We start from the raw sequence: 13,905 nt of genomic DNA, 5'->3' as shown, positions 1-13,905 counted from the left end.
TAACTTGGGTTTTGCAGATGCTGCCCTAGGCAGATTCTGGACTTGGAATTTAGGGTTCGGAAATCTTAAATCCCTTATCTATATTTATTGATGATACCTTCAATTGTTAGCTATGATATTTGAGTTAAACTATTTGTAACCATTAATCTCTTTCGCTTGAACATAACTGTTATAACTACCTTCTCATGAATGTGAAGTAGTATCTGTAATTCATTGATTTGATAGTTACTAGCTAAGGCTGGGAAAAAGGAGATGTTACATCTTAACAAAACAAAATGCAACGTTACACAATTACCAAAGAACTTGCCAAGCCTTCTTCATTAATATCAAGAAATGCTTAGAGACATGTATTCATCAAACTCACAATGCCAACACAAGATAATTCACAATCACCATCATGACTGGATACAACTACATAGCTTATAAAGTGCCAAAGGGGTGGGACTACCAACCGTCCCAACCAATACAAGCTACCAACCCAAACAACTTATCCTTGTGGACACCCTAACAAATGTTAACAACTAGTTTTACCAACATCATCCCCCCCAAGAGAGTCATCTCCAGACGACATAAAACAAAACTGACACAACCAACCATACAAGGAAAGACATCAAAAAGGGGCTAAGGAAGCATCCATGAAGGAGTCAGTGATGTAGAAGCTTCTAATAGCTCTCTCGACTTATACACCTACTTGCTCTTGATGACATCTGACCCTCCCGTGCTAACTTCATCATATAGGCAGCCTTCAAAATCTCCTTATTGTTAATTCTGTAACTTGTTATCATGTTGGTCTGCTAACAGATCGATTTGATCTGATATAGCATGATAAGAATAGGACAAAGTCTTTGCATTGTTCCCCTTATAAGATCGGCGTCTATCCTTAGGTTTTGGTTTAAGACTAATCTAAACTGCATTGTTTATGTTTGTAATTAAACTTAATTATTCTTGGAAAGTTTCCGACTTCTAGAGGTTGGGCAAATAACTTTGGAAGAGACATGTCCTTTCTAAGGACATGTCCTTTGATTCCTATATTTATAGAGGGTAAGGATGAAGTCTAAGAGCACACAAGAACAAAGACAAGTCTGCTCCTTAGTCATTACTGCCCACATACGAATTGCAGAATTAAAAGAAAAAATTCTGAATTACATTTCTAATTCAATTGAAGGCAATACTTTGAAGTTATTCTCAGCAAATTACAAGGAGAAGAAGAAGAAGATCGAATCTAGTCTATATTCAGTCATAGAAATTGCAGAAACTTTACATGGTATCAGAGCCTAGTTCCTTCATGGGAAGCTTAACCGCTTGAAGGTAAATCCATTCAGATTTATGGGCAATTTATTATTGAATCATATGTTGGGCAAAACGAAAGAATTAAATGATGTTCTCATCGTTTTTTCTGGAGTTGCTCAGAATAGATGCATCACCTTGCGGATTATGATACGACTAAAGAATGAGTGTTGAAGAACTGCAGAAATAGAGAATTGGAAAATTGTAAACGTTAAAACCTGTTAGGAACTCTCGATAACTAGATAAAATAGATGTGAGTGGTGATGGATGTGATGACAAAATTTGACAAGTCCGCCAGTTGAAGAGCAACTGTACGGGGAGTTAATTTTCTTCAACTTGAATCTTCCTCAAACATGGCAGCTGCCTTTGCATTTGTTTCTATTAGCAGATTCACAAAACTAACAAACAGGTTGGCCTCTCGAGCAGTAGTATCTAATAGAAATCGTGGCGGGAGCATTAGATGGCGAATGATCACGGGAATCGATCAAATTGGTGATGTTTCATGGTCATTTGGTCATCCTTTGATCTCTATAATTCATTGTTCCACGGCTATGACGACAAATATACCTATGGTTGGAGATAAAAAGTTGGTTATCATAAAATCATACTTGCGGTCTATTCCAAACATATACAATAATGTTATATAGGAACTAATTATACAACATTTGATGCGATACAAGATGACATATCAATTCGATCCAGTATTTTCCCTTGGCTTTATCACTGTTTATGACCAATTCATGGTTGGATACCCAAGTGACGAGGATAGTGAAGCAATCTTCAGAGCATACATAAATACATTGAGGGAGGATCCTTAACAGTACATGAATGATACTAAAAAGATGGAAGAATGGGCAAGTTCACAGAATGCAAATTCTATTGTTTTATGTCTAGAGATAGTAAAGTTGAGGGGATATTGAAAGATATTTCTGAACAGGCAAAATCTATTTGAATAGGCAAATACAACTGAACCTGCTGTCTTAGAGAAGCTATGTCAAGCCTTGAATATAAGCAATCCCAATGTGGACAGAGAACTTGATATTTACTGCAATATTCTTTCAAAATTGGTTAAGTCAAAGGATCTCTTGAAGGAGTATGTTGAAAGAAAAAGGAGGATTGATATCAAAGTGCACAGAGGCAACCGTCAAATGTCAAAAGGAATCATTTCCAAAAGCATTCGAACATTTCCAGGTGCATTCTAAACATAGCAGAATACTTTTATGTTTAAGGTTGAATGTCAATAGGGATATTACATTATATTCATTTCTGAGTATGAGTTAAAGAACTAAAACTGGTTAAACCATTAATTCTGAGATAAATTTGGACTAAGTGACATAAACAAAAAAATTCTCATGGTTTGATAATGGCTCATAACCCCTTGAGAAGTTATCCGTAAACTTTGGCTAGATAACGGGAGAGGATCTTATAGTGTACATATTGAGAGGGAGTCCTACCAAAAGTAGTTAACCCTAAACTTCAGAGGAAGCAGATAGGAAACTTGTAAACTCTTCACTAAGAGAGTAGATCACATTAAGTGTCATGGACTTCGATTACTTCAATTTGGTTAAATACAGTCATGAATAAATTGAGAACTTACATACGTGGATTGAATCCACCTTAGAGATGCTCGAACTTAAGAGGGAATTTATATATGGGCTTACTTTCACCTAGGTTTGCATTATAAACTCTTTCTTTGAGGATTTATATGTACTAGCATTTCTTTTCAAGACTATATTTAGCCTAGGCTACATTATTGGTTGTGTTTGTTATAATCATTGGCTATGTTATAGAAAAGACTAAACCTCTTTTATTTACTTGAGTCTATTATTGGATATTTTGCATGATCATGTATTTGATATGTGAATATAGCATAGACCATATTTGTTGCATATCTGGCTAAATTTATCTATGTGATTATATTTTTGATTTGTGGATAGTAGCGATCCATGGTTTGAGTCTTCTCAACTCAAGGATTGAGTACTTGGTGGACTTAATGTCTAGATACTAGTACTCGGAGCACTTGGTGAATATCATGTATTTGATATTCAGATACCAGTGCAGGTGACATCATGGATTAGATGTCAGATTTATTACCATCTAACCAAAACCAAAATGAGTGATTTATCCAAAATAGAACCAACCAATCCTTCTGATGCTATTAAACATACAACGTGGAAAGAAGCTATGACAGAAGAACGCCAATCTATTATGAAGAATGATGTTTGGGAAATTGTTCCAAGACCTAAAGGTAAATCTGTTGTTTCTTCCAAGTGAATATTTAAAATAAACCATGTTGTTGACAGTAGCATTGAGAAGTATAAAGCTAGATTTGTAGCCAAAGGATTTTCCTAGAAAGAAGGGATTGATTATGAAGAAAGCTTTGCTCCTATTGCCAAATATACCTCCATACGAGTAGTCTTAGCAATTGCAACATCAAAGGGTTGGAAAGTACATCAGAGGGATGTAAAAACAACATTCTTAAATGGAAAAATTACAGAAGTATATCTGGAGCAACCTAAAGGATTTGAAACTCATGATCCTAACATTTTTGTTTGCAGGCTCAAGAAAACTCTCTATGACCTTAAGTAGGCTCCAAGGCCCTAGTATGAAAGAATTAATAAGTATATCACCGGCTTAGGATTCTCCAAGAATGAAGCCGATCCAAATTTATATTATAAAAGAGATAAAAATGATATGGTAAATCTGATACTGTATGTTGATGATTTACTAATAACAAGTGATGATCATCTTATAGATCAATGCAAGAAAGATCTAACTAGAGAATTCGAGATGAAAGACTTGGGACTCCTTCATTACTTCCTAGGACTAGAAGTACGGCAGGATTCTAATAGTATCATATTTAATCAAGGGAAGTATACATCAGACATTTTGAAGAGATTTGGAATTGCAAGTTTATGTCTTCTCCAATCAAGACTAATCTACATAAACTTAAAGAAGCAGCAGCTGAATCACCTTCCCTAGATTCTACTCTCTACAGACAGATGATTGGGTCCCTTATGTACTTAGTAAATACAAGACCTGATACTTTCTATGTTAATGCCTTAAGCCAGTTTATGTGTAAGCCAAAGGAGATTCACCTAGTTGCAGTTAAACACATTAAGAGATACTTACAAGGCACTCTTAATTTTGGACTCAAATACGAGAAGGTTGACTTAGATTTACATGGATTCACTAACTTAGATTGTGGTGGAAGTGTTAAAAAAAGGAAAAGTACTTTAGGATGTTGTTTCAGTTTAGGATCAGCAATGATATCTTGGATATGCAGAAAGCAATCTTCAGGAGTTCAAAGCTCCACAGAAGCTGAATACATTGCAGTAGCAATGGCCTCTCCAGAAGCAGTTTGGCTAAGGAAGTTACTTGTGGGATTATTTGGGCAAGCCATGAATTCTACAATTATTCATTGTAATAATCAGAGTTCCATCAAGCTTTCAGTGAATCCAGTTTTTCATGACAGGTCCAAGCATGTTGAAATTCCTTACCATTATGTAAGAGATATGGTAGACAGGAATTCTGTAAAATTAGAATACATTTGCACTGCAGATCAGATAGCAGACATACTCACCAAACCTCTACCTAGAGTAAAGATAGACCACTTCAAGAGAAGATTTGGTATGGTTGAATTGTAATTTATTTGTATTCTTTAAATTATTTTATTTGTCAGGCTATTGACTGTTATGGGCTCCACCATTTGTATTCATTATTTAAGAGGTGACGATCTCTGAGATAATGAATACTTGTATAAAAGACATTATGAGAGATGACGATCTCTTAGATAATGCGCTAAACAGTAGAGTTCTACTGTAAGATCTAGACGAGTTCAAGATCGTATTGTGATGTTGACATTGCTATGTCAAAAAGTCACAATTTGGATAAAGGAAGAATTTTATTATTCTTCGGATTTATCCTGTATTCTGGTAGATCTTAAAACTCAGGATCATGTTGTGATATAGAAATACCAGTATCTATAAGTCACAACTTGGATAAATGAAGAAATTAAATTACTCTTCAAATTTATCCTGTACATTGTATTCTTTACAATATTGTTATCACTGGTAGCAATGATTTGTCATACTACAGGTTTAGTAATATGACATTGTATCATGTGTTCTATGATACCACATGCTAAGGAGATTCAGATAGATATTGAGTATCAATTCTTGCTTGTTCATCTTTATTGATCTCTCAGTATGATTATCAAGTTAAGAGGGAGTGTTAATTATATAACTTGTTATCATACTGGTCTAATAACAAATCGATTTGATTTGATATAGTATGATAAGAATAGGACAAAGTCTTTGCATTGTTCCTTTTATAAGATCGGCGCCTATCCTTAGGTTTTGGTTTAAGACTAACCTAAACTGCATTGTTTATGTTTGTAATTAAACTTAATTATTCTTGGAAAGTTGCCGACTTCTAAAGGTTAGGCAAATAACTTTAGAAGAGACATGTCCCTTGATTCCTATACTTATAGAGGGTAAGGATGAAGTCTAAGAGCACACAAGAACAAAGACAAGTCTGCTCCTTAGTCATTATTGCCCACATACGAATTGCAGAATTAAAAGACAAAATTCTGTATTACATTTCTAATTCAATTGAAGGCAATACTTTGAAGTTATTCTCACCCAATCCCAAGGAGAAGAAGAAGATCGAATCTAGTCTATATTCAGTCATAGAAATTGCAGAAACTTTACACTTATCCTTCTTATCTGCCAACTCTATAGATACAACTACATAGCTTACAAAGCGCCAAAAGGGTGGGACTACCAACCGTCCCAACCAATACAAGCTACAAACCCAAACAACTTATCCTTGTGGACACCCTAACAAATGTTAACAACTAGTTTTACCAAAATCATCCCCCACAAAAGAGTCACCTCCGGACGACACAAAACAAAACTAATACAACCAACCATACAAGGAAAGACATCAAAAAGGGGCTAAGGAAACATCCATGAAGGAGTCAATGATGTAGAAGCTTCCAATAGCTCTCTCGACTTATACACCTACTTTACCCAGTATTTCAAATTGCTCTCTATGACCATCTGACCCTCCCGTGCTAACTTCATCATATAGGCAGCCTCCAAAATCTCCTTATCCTTCTTATCCACCAACTCTATAGGGGTAGCAAGATGATTCTCCAACATCGACCGCTCAACACTCTCCTCAACCAATTGTGCCTCTCTAGCTACCAACTGGGCCTCTCTATCTACCAACCTAGCCTCTCTCTTTGCAAGCTAATCTCTGCACTGGGCCAACTCATCCTCTACCTCCTGCAAACATCTAGTTAGCTCCTCCCAAGCTATAATTGATGCCAGTCATTAGGCTTCAGCCCTTAAGACCACATGTTAAGTCTACCTCCACTCATAATATCCTTCGTGGAAATTCACTCAACTCTTCAGAAGGAGGTGTAAGTGTGACTCTCCTGTATGCTCACGCAAAGCCCAATCCTCCAACATCTTGAGGGTCTCAGTAGTAGGCAACCCTCAAGACTCAAAGGACCTAGAAAACTCCTCAGCAAAAGCTTTGCTAACAAACCCCAAGAGGTGCTCCACCTATTGGTCTATCCCCTCCCGACCTCATAGCCAAACTAAAGCCACTACCCTCCTGGAACCTGCCATCATGTCTGCCAAATACTAGTCCAGGTCTAGATCACCAAACTCTCCCTAAGCCTCCTAATGAAATGATATCTATGAAAGGGATGTCTTTATTGTGCCCAGATATCCTTCCTCTCTATCCACAACATAAGCCCTCTCTAGCTTGAGCTCCCTCATATTGGAGCGTCCACCCTCCAAGTCTATGATATCACTAGGTAGGGGTATCTGCCACTATGGTGAACACACTATAGGCCTCACAAGTGCAAGGAGAGCTAGTTAGAAACAATTGAACCAATTGTTTATGTTCAGCTCTCACTCAGTACCGACATTAACTAACATCTCCACCACAAAATCCCCATCAGCACGCTCTGCTACAAGAATCACATCCATCCTCACTGCCTCATTAGTCTACACTAGCTCTCGAACCCACTAGCTTGCACCTCTAACATATTCTATTGCCATCGTTACTGGCTCCAATGGTGGCACTTGCACTATCGCACTTATGTTGACCGATGTCCTCACGTGACCAAACCCTAGCATAGGCATCGTGGGCAGCAATTCAACAGTTGTCGAGGGAAGAGTCAAACAAGATACCTCAAAGTAGTGGTGGAATAAAGAGAACTCGATACTTGCACCACCAACTAGTGCAGATGTGGCCACCAAATCCACAACCTCTACCTTGATTCCCTGACTATCACCTAATTCCTCCAACCTTTTGTTGGCCTCCTCTCTACTATTGTTTATCTCCATCAATGAAATATAGGAGGTTCGCCAAGTGCCAAAGTACCCTTCGGCTTCACTTCTATTCGGCATGTGGGATCTGCATGTGGGTGGCAATCCAAAACCAGCCCAATAGCATAGTGTGGCATATAGAAAGCCTTATGCTAAAACGTGAGAAACTCATGAATCCTCTCTGCGAGTGCAAGTGCCTAGTTGCACACAACGCCCATCGGAATACTGTTCGTCAAAACAATATATGGTAAGGCTATGTTGGATGCTTGATTTGAACCAGCGTGCCAACTCTTCAGTACATCCATGAGAAAACTCCACTCTCCTACTGCAATAAATGATTTCTTCATCCCACTACTTTTAGAAGCACTTGTAACTATATCCATTTTCGCAGGTGTAAGTTCCCTTGACACTAGTTTTATTAAACCCTATTTCTCTTATCTTGTCATTTTCTTTGCTTTCCTATCTATTTTCTTCCCATTATCTCCAAAATACCAAACACTCATAAATTCAATGGCTTCAAATGTGACCTTAAGGTCATACCCAAGATACTTGAGGTGCTGGCGCATGTGAATCTATCAAAGAAGTCAACAAGCATTTGAACGACACCTTTGTAGTCACAGATGTAAAATAGTGGCATTTATAGGGCCCAATTAATTTAAGCCCACCTTATGTGCTGTTTTACCAGGTCTATGTTTGGTGTCTCTTGCCACCATTTCTTACATTCTTACCCTTTCAGCCCTTCGAATACCACATTTTGTGTTTGTGACTTCCTCCACTTGTGTGTGAGATTGTACCAACTTTAACCTACCTTCTTTCTAGAGTCTATGTTTGTTTTCGCTGCAACTCTTACTATCAAGAGCAAAACCTTTGATTCTATGTTCATGCCCGAAGTGTTTGAATATTAATTGCAATTGACATTTGCCCCTGGAGCCAAACGCCCACCTACCACCCCTGACGGATTGCAAAATAGACAGAAAACATGAATGCGGGAGGTGAGTTTTCAAATTTGGAAATGAGGGGGAAATTTTTTGTGGTAGAAGACAAAAGGAATGTCTCACGTTCATTCTAGTAGTAGAAGTTGAAGTTCAGCAGATCAAATCAGAAGTTGCAGAGAAGAAAGAAGAAAGAAGTGATCAGCAGATCCAGTCATCAAAGTGCAGAGCAAGAAGAAAGTTCATTTCGTGCTTGCAAGTGCACGTGTTTCTTCTCTGGTCATTCTGTAAGTTTATTGTTTGTTGAGTTCGTCCTGTTGAACCAGTGATTGCTCCAGGCACTATTGTATGCAGCCATTAGATGCAAGTTTAAAGTTTTGAAGTTTGAAGTTGTTTAAAGTTTTAGGGTTATTTTAGGGTTTTCTGGTTGAAGCCAAATGCTCCCAGATTTTGTAATGATTTAATCAAAGTTGAATAGAAAGCAAGGAGGCATACTAGAATCCATTGTTCTTCTTCTATTCATTGCATTTGAGAAGTTTGTTTGGAAGTTTCAAGCTTTGGTTCTCTGGTTTTAATGGTGGAAAAGTTCATGTTATAATTCTGTCACTCGGTATTGTCTTTGGTAGAAGTCATTTTCTACAGTGGCTACCAAGTTCACTCAGTACCTTCTTCTACCGAGCTCCACCCTCCAGTGGCTACCGAGTTCACTCGGCATCCACACTACCGAGCTCACTCGGCATCCATTGGTGCCGAGTTGTTCTTCATTTGCTAAGCTCACTCAGCACTCTCATGCCACTCAGTTTATTAAAGTGCAGAGCAAAAATGCCACTCAATTTATTAAAGTGCCGAGCAAAACTGGCACTCGGCAATAGTTTGTGCTGAGTGAAAATATTAAAGTTGAGAATTTATTTTTAATATATTTCTCTCACACGAAGAACTACTTGATGTGACTGCTGAAATTCGTTTTTTCAATCTTTCTTCTTTGTGCGGTCTATCAATAACCAACTCTTGTCTTTGGTGAATGATATTTGAAAAACAATTAGGGTAATGGCTAGTTTTTCTCTTTCTTGCCAACTATGCATCGTGTCTTCGATGTGTCCTCCTTTAACCATAGGTGTCGTACAATCAGCTTGTGCCCATGATACCACTTAAGACATCACAATCGATTCTTTAGTAGTTTTGTATGCACTTATGGTTTGAATGAACATGGAATGGATGAGTCTGCCTACCAATCTTGACTAGCTTCAAAATAGACTACCGGACGCAAAATGCATTGTAGGGACTTGACAAATTGTCGTGGGCATATATTATTTCAATCCTCCTAATGTATGACATTCTTTCATCAACTACCCAATGATTATTCACGCTTAATTGGCAATATGTGGGTGCAAGCTATACTCAATGACCCCATCCCTATTAACTTCCAATTTACTCTATGTTGTTTATGATCATCTACATTCCAAATTGATCTATTCTCTTTCCTTATTGAGTGTTGTTGGCCCCCGAATTATTTTCCCAATCTACTCCTTAACAGCATACATTATGCTCTCAAGCCGTACAGTCCTTCCTTGGTTGCTATGTCCAGAATGCGACCACAAGCCATCATGTTCCTCTTTCCCAGTGTTGTCGTGCTCCTTCCTTTTGTGTGCTATCACAATGAGATTGCCACCGCATTACAACTTTATCAAGTCGCACAGCTATTATTTCCTTCCATCCAACAACGCCCTTGTGTTAACATCATATGGAATGCTTCTACCCTCTCTTACATTAATGTACGGTTGACATTCGAGTTTCCAACTATATTGTGGCTTTGTTTCTCTGTTTGTGATTTCAGTCTTCAATCATTTCACCATACGACATACATTGACGTACATGGGTTACGACATAAATTTATCACATGCCCCTTTAACACTACTATACAGTGGATGGCGTCTCACCGCTATCAGTGTCCCTGTAGTATGGTGTCCACCCTCTACAATGGACCATCATGCGGTGGCCTACCTACCATAAAGTGATGAGTTCTCTTGTTAAATTTAATATTATATACCTTATTTGGCACCTTCTATCACTGGCTTGAGTTGCCTTACCGCCCACCTTGGCTTTTTGTTGGTAGGGCTTCAACTTCAACCGATTTACTGCACTCTAAACCTCTCGTCCGTCAATTGTCCATAGCTAAATAGCCTCATTTTATCCTACTTCTCTCACCTTATAGGGACCAAGCCACCTGACTTTGAATTTCCCTAGTTTGATTTCATTCTATCACACTTCAGTACAAGCTACCTTGGGTGAACCACATCTGCCTCAGATGTTTGTTGTGTTATACCTCTCTTTTGTTGGGCTAACTTTGTCACCCACTAAGCCGTCATCCGATGCTCATCCAACTTATTTAAGGCATATAACCTTTCCCTTAGACTTTCCATATCACCCAACCTATTCGCAATTGCTATCTTGAGATTTGGTCAAATAAATCTCCCACAAACAATAATTTGTTGATTGTACATCAATTGAAATGATGTATGTCCAGTGGTTACTTTGTATGTCGTATGATAGGGGCATAATATGGATGATAGCTTCTCTTCCCAATCTTGCTGCTCTAGTATGCATGATTTGTAAATTACTGATACCAAGATTTTGTTTGTGGCTTCAACCTAGCCATTTGCTCGTGGGTAACAGGGACTTGACAAGGAATGAAAGATTTTTTATTCCGTTGTTAACAACTAGATGACATGATTTATGAAGTGGCCCCCTTGATCACTTTTCAATTGTCTTGGAATACCGCGCATTGTTATAATTTGATCATAAATGAGCTTGGTTGTACTCAATGTGGGGTTGTCAGATAGGGCCCGCACCTCCACCCACATGGTAAGGTACTCGGTTAAAACTACAATATATCTACATTATATGACTTTGCTAGCCTTCAATGGCCCAATGAAGTCTAGTCCTCATCTCTCAAATAGCTCTTGCACGAGTAAGGGGTTCAGAGGCATGAAGTCTCGCTTTAATGGTTTCCCAACTCTCTGACATGGGTCACAACCCATGACCCATTCCCTAGCACCATTGTATAGCATAGGCCAGAACCTACAAGCAACATCTTCCTCATCGTAGTGTTCAGTCCCATGTATCCACCCATCAAGCCTTCATGTGCCTCACTAAGGACATTGGAGAACTCTTCTTCCATGACACACCTATATAACACCTAATCTAGTCCCATCTTGTATAGTAGTTCATTAATCAATAGGAACGTCCTACTCTTGAGGACAAGCTTCCTTCTTTCTCTAAGTGGCATATCCCTCTGGAACTAGGATATAGACAAACACTCCCCGATGGTAATTTACCATGTGTGCAATGCGATGATATGGAACAAGTGTGCGTCTGGGAAGTCGTTGCTCACCCCCTCCCGTGGTTCTCCATACTTTATTCAAAAGAGCTGATTTGTGATCACATGGCTTTTCCTCAACCATAATATGATGTTAAAAGAAAACTCCTACAACAAGAGTAACCACTTGCTTACCTTCCCCTAGTAATGGGTTTTTTGACTAGGCACATCAATGTATGGTGGACCACATAGAAGGTGAATGTGTGGCCAGTAGATAGTGTTGAAATTTTCGATCAGCATACCTCATTCTGAGAGCCTCCATTTCTGGTGTGTTGTACTTCATCTTCGCCTTAGACAACAACCTATTGGCGAAGTAGCCTAGGTGGCCGACCCCTTGGTCACCCACCTGCAACAATGTAGCTCAAATTGCAAAGTTGGACGAGTCTACATGTAAATGAAACACTTTGGCCCAATTTGAGTACGCTAGGATTGGCACCTACCAACCTTGTCTTCAATTCTTGAAAAGCTTCTTCTTGTGTCGTCCCCTAGGTGTACGATTCTCCCTTCCGTTTCAACTTATCCAATGAGTCGGATACTTAGGTAAAATTCTTGATAAACCTCCTATAGTACCCAAAGTGCCTGAGGAACAACTTTACCCTTGTCATGTCCGTCAAGGCTCCCATCTCCACAATCACCCATACTATGTCAAGGTTTGTCTTCAATCCTGCTTTACACACAATGAGCCCTACCAACTTTCCTTGCGGCACCATGAATTTGCATTTCTTAGGGTTAAGCGCTAGTCTCGCTCTTTTGCATCTCTCCATGCACTCTTGAAGAGCTACCAAGTGGGTAACATGTGAACTATAGATGGAACAGCCATCCAAGAACACCTTGAGATTTCCTATGGACATTTTGTAAAATATTTCTCCCATTATCCTCTGGAATGTCGTCAACATATTATAGAGTCCAAATGACATCCTATTATAGGCATAGACATCGTCCTCTACCACGAATGTCGTCTTCAATGTATCCTCAGCGATGAACATCTGATTGTACCCTAATAATCCATCCATAAATTAATATATTTTGTTACCAGCCACATCTTCCTCAACGATGGATATCTGATTGTACCCTAATAATCCATCCATAAATTAATATGTTTGTTATCCTCCACATCTTCATGTATGTTGTCCATGAGGGGAATCAGAAAGCGGTCTTTGATCGAGACTGTATTAAGGTATCTGAAGTCTACGCAGATGTGGATTTTGTTTGCCTCCTTCAACAATATGACTATGGGAGACACCCATTCATTTGTTTGCACTCTGAAAATGATACTTATGTCAAGCATGTGTTCTATCTCTTCATTGACTCATGTAGCATAATTCTTGTTCATTCGTACAGTCTCTTCTATACTGGTACAGCTCCAAGTACAAACGAGATGTGATGCTTGCACAACTTCAGAGGGACTCCCTTCTGATCTTTATATCTCCAAGAAAACACGTCTTTATATTCGATGAAGATTTTGAACACTACAGCCTTTAAGATTGGGTTCTAATCATCCCCCACAAGGATGTTTCTTGGATTTGCCTCATTATCAAGGTTTGTAATTTGTAGTGAAGGCTCCTTGTACAAAATTGGTTTCTTCGTGTCAAACCGGTGTGTGGGTGTTTCGTTCACTTGAGCCACCTCTTCAATATACTTTGCATGTACTGGTAGAAACAAGTTCTCCATCCCTTCATCTACCTGCAACATGTTATAATGGAACAATTTGTAGTCTTCCATTTGGTAACGAAAAAGTCCATTGATTGAATCCATATTGTCCTCCGAGTAGCCCTCTAGTTCAAGGATACCATTCTCATTAGGTTCCATTGTAGTGCCTCTCCTATTTGACTTCTGTAAGTCATCCTAATGGATGCAACCTTGTTGATCTCTCCTTGAGAAGGGATCATGATTGTGACCATAAGTGGTCTACACCATTGAGGTAATTGGATTTATGTTCTGTATCAGTTGCTTTGATTATGCT

At 38.7% G+C, this 13,905-nt stretch overlaps 1 protein-coding gene and 1 pseudogene across 1 annotated transcript in view; one reads left to right on the top strand and one right to left on the bottom strand.

Annotated features, from left to right (window-relative positions):
- RPS1 (ribosomal protein S1) overlaps positions 1–13,905 on the bottom strand; it is a 150,747-nt gene that overhangs the window by 35,398 nt on the left and 101,444 nt on the right. The window lies entirely within an intron of this gene.
- LOC149566283 (protein THYLAKOID FORMATION1, chloroplastic pseudogene) lies at positions 1,641–13,399 on the top strand (annotated as a pseudogene).

The sequence above is a fragment of the Cupressus sempervirens genome, chromosome 3 (assembly GCF_028749045.1).
Source record: "Cupressus sempervirens isolate cs-2001-9-10 chromosome 3, ASM2874904v1, whole genome shotgun sequence".
NCBI classification, from domain to species: Eukaryota; Viridiplantae; Streptophyta; class Pinopsida; order Cupressales; family Cupressaceae; genus Cupressus; species Cupressus sempervirens.
This window is presented reverse-complemented; position numbering and strand designations above follow the sequence as displayed.